The sequence below is a fragment of the Coffea arabica genome, chromosome 3e (assembly GCF_036785885.1).
Source record: "Coffea arabica cultivar ET-39 chromosome 3e, Coffea Arabica ET-39 HiFi, whole genome shotgun sequence".
Lineage (NCBI taxonomy): Eukaryota > Viridiplantae > Streptophyta > Magnoliopsida > Gentianales > Rubiaceae > Coffea > Coffea arabica.
Genome location: NC_092315.1, coordinates 8723250 through 8729420, shown reverse-complemented (window position 1 = coordinate 8729420; position 6171 = coordinate 8723250). Strand labels below are relative to the sequence as shown.

General features: G+C 36.8%; 1 non-coding gene across 1 annotated transcript; it reads left to right on the top strand.

Moving 5' to 3' along the window:
* Positions 1 to 1301: 1301 nt before the first annotated feature.
* LOC113738337 (U6 spliceosomal RNA) lies at positions 1302 to 1405 on the top strand. The gene has a single exon (XR_003460122.1). It is a non-coding gene; the product is annotated as a U6 spliceosomal RNA (small nuclear RNA).
* The last annotated feature ends 4766 nt before the right edge of the window (positions 1406 to 6171 follow it).

Genomic DNA, 6171 nt, shown 5'->3' with positions numbered 1-6171 from the left:
AACTAATCAATGGGGGTGAGTTGTTAGGTTATGGGTTTTGTCGCCAGTTCTATTCTTGATGATTAGTCATGCTTACTTCTTTACTACTTTACATTAAAAGGAATCGTACTTGTGTCCCTTTATAAATTCAAGAAAATGTATGTAACACTTAGTACTTGTGTTGTTAGTTACCTTTCTGAATTAGTCCGTGTTTGTTATGTTATGGGAGAAGATATTCCCTATTGGCGTTATTTCCAAGAGTAAAAGGGCAATGGTGAAGGGGAAATTTTCCAAAATCTCTATATGGAATTGGAGACACCAAAATGGATCATGACTATTGTTCAATGATGTTTGGAACTGATTCACACACTGGCAGTAACACTTTCTGTTCTACTTGGATTTCCTTGTATTTAATTGAGAGACATATTTAGTAAAACACTGAACGATTATAATATCAATTATTCCACATACGTTTATCAAAATTTTTTTTAAGTACGATTAAAAATTTGATACAAAATTATGAGTTGAAGGAAATAGCACATATAAATGTCTGTGTGAATAGTATGACCAAATTCATAATTTATCAGGTTAAAAAAAATTGGTGAATTATTATGAATTTAAAAGATTATGCTACATTAATATCAATTTTAACTCATATCCTTATGTATGAGACAAAAGAGTATTTTAATTTTCATCATCTTTTGAATTTTATGTGTATAAATTTATCTGAATTTTCTTATGTATCATAACTACGTGCTTTATAACTTAAAAAAAATGACATCATCCTTGACAAAATTTCAAATTTTTTTCATAAATTGAACAAGCTTTATATATATATATATATATATATATATATATATATATATATAGCTAAATTGTGTGAGTATTTCTTAAAAAAAATTGTGGGATTTTTTTTATTGTAGAAACAATATGAATATAATGCAATTTTTTACAAGAGATGGAGACTCTTATTTACAAAATAACCAAGCAAAGAAATACTATTGTCTTGAGATGAATTCTTCTCATATTTTGGCTTAATAGTAGACCAGATCCGATGATTAGATTTAGATGGAGTTTGTATAATTTTTTTCTAGTCGGAAAAGGGTGGAATTTAAGCAACAGAGAGGGGACAGGGAAATTAGAACGATTCATATGAAGTCAAGTTCTCCTTTTGTGGATTGAAAATTAGGCAAAATGCATATCCATTCAATAGTTCAATGTTGAATGTTTTGAGCCAGTTTTGATGGCAATAAACAACGTTAAATCCTTCTAATTGCTGCTTAGTTCCCTCATCGGTCGTGTACATGAAATTATAATTGCCTGTCCTTAAACATCACATTCTATAAAATTGGAATGATACAGAAAAGATTAGCATGACCCCTGTGCAACGATCACACGCACAGATTGAGAAATGGTCCAAATTTTTTGGGTCTATCGGTTTATGCAGATTTGGGTCTAAATCTAAAGATGACTGATACATTGACGTTCAAGAGTCAATTTAGGCTATTTCTGTGCTGATTGGGCCCGAGTGAATTTAGGCAAAATCCATGAACCACTCATATCTTGATGTTCATAACTGATTTAAGTCATTGGGGCATAGTTATTAAATCTGACTTGAATTTCGAGTCAGAAAGGTGATGAGTTCATCAGATTACCGGTTCAATTGCAGATTCCACAATAACTCTCAATCAACGGTGCTTGGACGGACTTTTCCTGGTTCACCGATTGGACCGTATAGTCGCTGACTAGTCAACGGGTTTGTCACTTGACCGATCTAATTATTGACCCAACCCGACCCTATGACTGATTCACCAAGTTGATCGGTTTGACCGTCGGACCAAGTCAAGTTTTATTACTACGTGTTGGGCGATTTTTTTCTTTAATTAACAATAGTATTTTGGATAAATTTACAAAAATGAACAAGAGTAATAGACAAAGAATAATTGTTTGACTAGAATAATGTTGCAATAATATGTTTCGAATCTTAACTTAGGTAAGTTTTAGGCAGGATCAATTTGGTTCTCAGATACAAAATATTATATTATAGAGATTTGATCTTAGAAAGGTAAACGTGATGTTGTATATCTTTCATGTTTGGCAATTCATGTGATGAATTGAAGTTATTAGGGTAAAAAAAAAAAGTGCTTATGTAAGACGTATATTATAGAGAATGATTTTTCAAAGGTAAACGTGATGTTTGATATGGCTGGAATGATATGGAAAAAATACTTGAATGGCACCCAAAAATGTAGAGGAGCCAACTGGGCTTAGTAAGTAAAATGCTCATCTGCTTTGCTCACTGTCCTATCACGGACAAAATAATAAACACGAGATATTGAATGAAAAGGAGGCAAGATTCAAGGCAAAATGAAATTACACCTTAATTTATTTGTTACCAAAAAAAAAAGAAAAATAAGAAATATCCTTTCTGGGGCCATTTGTTAACTAATACCTACCTACTTGTTGGCCACATGTTGCACCCACAGATAACAAACTAGAAATCATATGCATGGTTGGCCTAGATTCTGGATTCACATGTAAACATGCCTCTGCTATCTTGAGGATGAATACCAGGATCTTTTCAATTTCTTGTGTGGGATGCGAAAGTCTCTGGTCCAACAACTCTTTCAATTCTATGTCTCCAGTTGTTGAAGACATTAGATGGGCAACAAATTCACCAGGGTGCTTCCCCTTGATTATTTCCAATGTCAGTACCCCAAAGCTATAAACATCACATTTTTCAGTGACTCTCATTGTGTAGGCAAATTCTGCATGGAAAATCATGTTATCAGCGAAACCTGTACACATAATACTCGAAAATAGAGAGAAATTATAACCCTGTTAATTACCTGGTGCAATGTATCCCAATGTGCCAGCTGGAGTGGTCCAATTGGATGAGTCCCTCCTGAGAAATTTAGCAGTGCCAAAGTCCGAAACATGAGCCTCATATTCTGAATCAAGCAACACATTGTTGCTTGAAATGTCTCGATGAACTATTGAAGGTGAACAATCATGATGCATGTAAGATAGTGCTTGAGCGACACCTTTGATGATGTTCACCCTCTTTTCCCAATCTAGTTCCTTAGCTTGTTCGTCAATGCTGAAAATTTTGGCCAAGCTACCTCGCTTGAGGTACTCGTAGACCAAAAAGGAGTGTTTAGAATTTGAGCAGTAACCATGGAGCTTCACAATGTTTCTATGCTTGATGTTTGTCAATGCCCTTATCTCGTTCAAGAAACTGTTGAAGCACACCTTCTCGGGCAACAGGTGAAGCCTCTTTACAGCTACTAAGTTAGAAGGTGGTAGAATTGCTTTGTAGACACTTCCAAAACCTCCTTCACCTACGCAGAATATTTCACTGAACTCTTCTGTTGCTTTTATAATTTCTCTGTACATTGCTTTGCCATCATATGTGGATATGGAAAACAAATCAGCATCCTTGACATTCTCTGTGGTCTTCCTTTTTCTTTGTCGACATATTTTAAGAGCTCCAAAGAATGCAGAAAGAAGTAAGAGTGATCCTAGAAGAGGGAGCACAATTACAAGTACAAGATTCAACCCCTTATTCTTTACATGCTTTCTAATTAATTGAGGACTTTCACAAGCTTGTAAACCAGGAATATTGCCACACAATCCTTTGTTTCCCCTCAATTCTTTTATGGCGAGAGTTTTAAAGGCTCCTCCATAAGGAATTGGCCCCTCTAAGTTATTGAAAGATATGTTAATATGCAATGAACCAGGTAGTTCTGCCAAAGCATTTGGAAGGAAACCAGAGAGGTTGTTATGAGAAAGATCCAATATTTCTAGACTCTGAAAACTCCTGAACTCAGATGGTATTTTTCCCGTGATGTAATTATGACTCAGATCCAAGATAGAAAGGTGAGTTAACTTGGCCATCTGAGGTGGAATCATTTGACTTAGATTGTTGTTGCTCAAGTTCAGGTAAAACAATTGTTGGCAACGTCCTAAATTTTCTGGGATAGATCCACTCAAGAAGTTTCCTGACAGGTCTAGATAAAGCAGATTTTTTAGCAAACCTAATTCTTCAGGTATTTTGCCAGAAAGGTGGTTATATTGAAGAGTTAGATTTAGCAGAGAAGCCAGATTCATAACTTGCTCTGGAATTTTCCCAATCAAGTTATTGGAAGAAAGATCAAGCCTTTGAAGTTGAGACGCGTTTCCCAGCTGCGAAGGGATTCTACCTGTGATGTGATTGTCTGCAAGCAAAAGTGCTGCCAAGTTTGGGCATCTACCCCAGTTGCCAGAAAGTCCACCAAAGAAATCATTGTTCCTAAGATCCATGAAATTCAAGTTTGGATAGATACCAAACATCTCTGACAGGTTCCCGGTTAGTTGGTTTCCATCAAATCGAACTCTGATTAAACTGGAGCAGTTTTTCAAGCTTACAGGGATTGGACCAGTTAGCCTGTTGTTGCTTACTGTGAAGTTTTGAAGTGTTCCGTTTTGGCAAAGATGTTCTGGCAGATGACCAGACAATTGATTTGTATCCAGTTCCATCACAGCCAACTTTGTCAATTGCCCGAGCTCCACTGGAATGGAACCAGAAAACTGGTTTTCACGGAGAAACAGAAATTCCAGGTTGCTCAGATCACCAAATGATTTAGGAATAGAACCATTCAGTTCATTCCTGTCTAGTTCCAAATCTGTAAGTAGCTCTAGGTTGCCCAACTCTTGGGGAATTGAGCCTGAGAGTTGGTTATCATAGAGATGGAGGACAGTCAAATTCGTCAGATTACCCAGTGATGTTGGAATTGTCCCAATGAGATTATTTCCAAACAAGCTCAAACTCTGGAGTGATTTCAACTGCCCTAACTCTACTGGAATGGGACCGGACAGATCGTTTTGGAAAAGGAACAATGTCTCTAGCTTATTGAGGTTACCTAGAACATGTGGAATTGAACCTGTTAAATGATTAGAGCTCAGAAAAGCAGTGACTAGATTGGATAAGTTTCCTATTTCTGGAGGAATGGGGCCTGAAAATTGATTCTCATACAAAGACAAGTATGTCAAGTTTCTCAGATTTGCCAAGGAAGATGGAATAGTGCCGCTGATGTTATTGGTATTCAAGTCAAGCTCAGTAAGATGGACTAAATGGCTTAATTCCTCGGGAATTGGACCGGACAAGTGATTTTCGTTTAGATGAAGGACTTGAAGATTTTTTAACAAGCCAATTTCCGGTGGGATTTCTTCTGACAACATATTGGCCGAGAAATCGAGATAAATGAGCTTGGAAAGATTACCAACCTGGGGTGGTATGCTGCCAAAAAGTTCATTCATGGACAGATCAACGTATTCAAGATTTGGCAAGGATGAAAATGGGAAGTCATAGAGTGTAGAGCTGACTTTGGAATTTGTGAGGTTCAATCTGTTGACGCTTCCACCAATGTTGCATGAGACACCCGCCCAAGTGCAAGGGCTGGAAGAATTCTTGGCTTTGGTAGGCGTAATATTCCATGAAATCACGAGGGGACCATTCTGGTTGGCAAAACCGGCTTTCCATTTTAAGAGGGCAGCAGCCTCTTCCGCAAAAGCTGACGCACAAACTTCGGGTGGAAATGATGGGGCTAGTGTATATAGCACAAAAAGAAACATGAAAAAGGCTTCTCTTGTCACGCCAGTACGCATGATTTCTTTAGCTCACGCTCAGCTGAAGCTGGATCAAATTGGTTCACTTTGTTTATCTAATGAACTGCATGATGAGATATTGATGGTTCATCCCTTTAAATACAAGACTCCAGAGGTCGTCCTTTTCTTTCTTTCTTCTCCCTATTCTTCTGTCATACAGATAAAGTACACATTGAAAATTGATTCTTTGTCCTTAATTGGACCCAAGTTTTGTCTTGGCCTGTTAGGTAGTTTCCCGGTTCTGATAAAGGCCATTCTTGTCACCTTTCTGTATGAAAACGAAAGTAGATCAGTAGAGTTTAATAAAAACCCACTATTCTCTTTTTCTAAACACGTCTATCAAATTTCAGAAGTTAATTATTCAGTAAGGACTTTGAAAAGTAAATCAATGTGGCATTTTGATTTTACATTACAAACCTACCAGAGATTTTAATAGTCAACAGTCAATGCTTCTAAAGGGCAGTTGAAAAGACCTTCTATATTATACTATTATACTATCTAGTAGCTGATTGGTGCATTAGATTTCGTACTCCGACGATGTCCTCA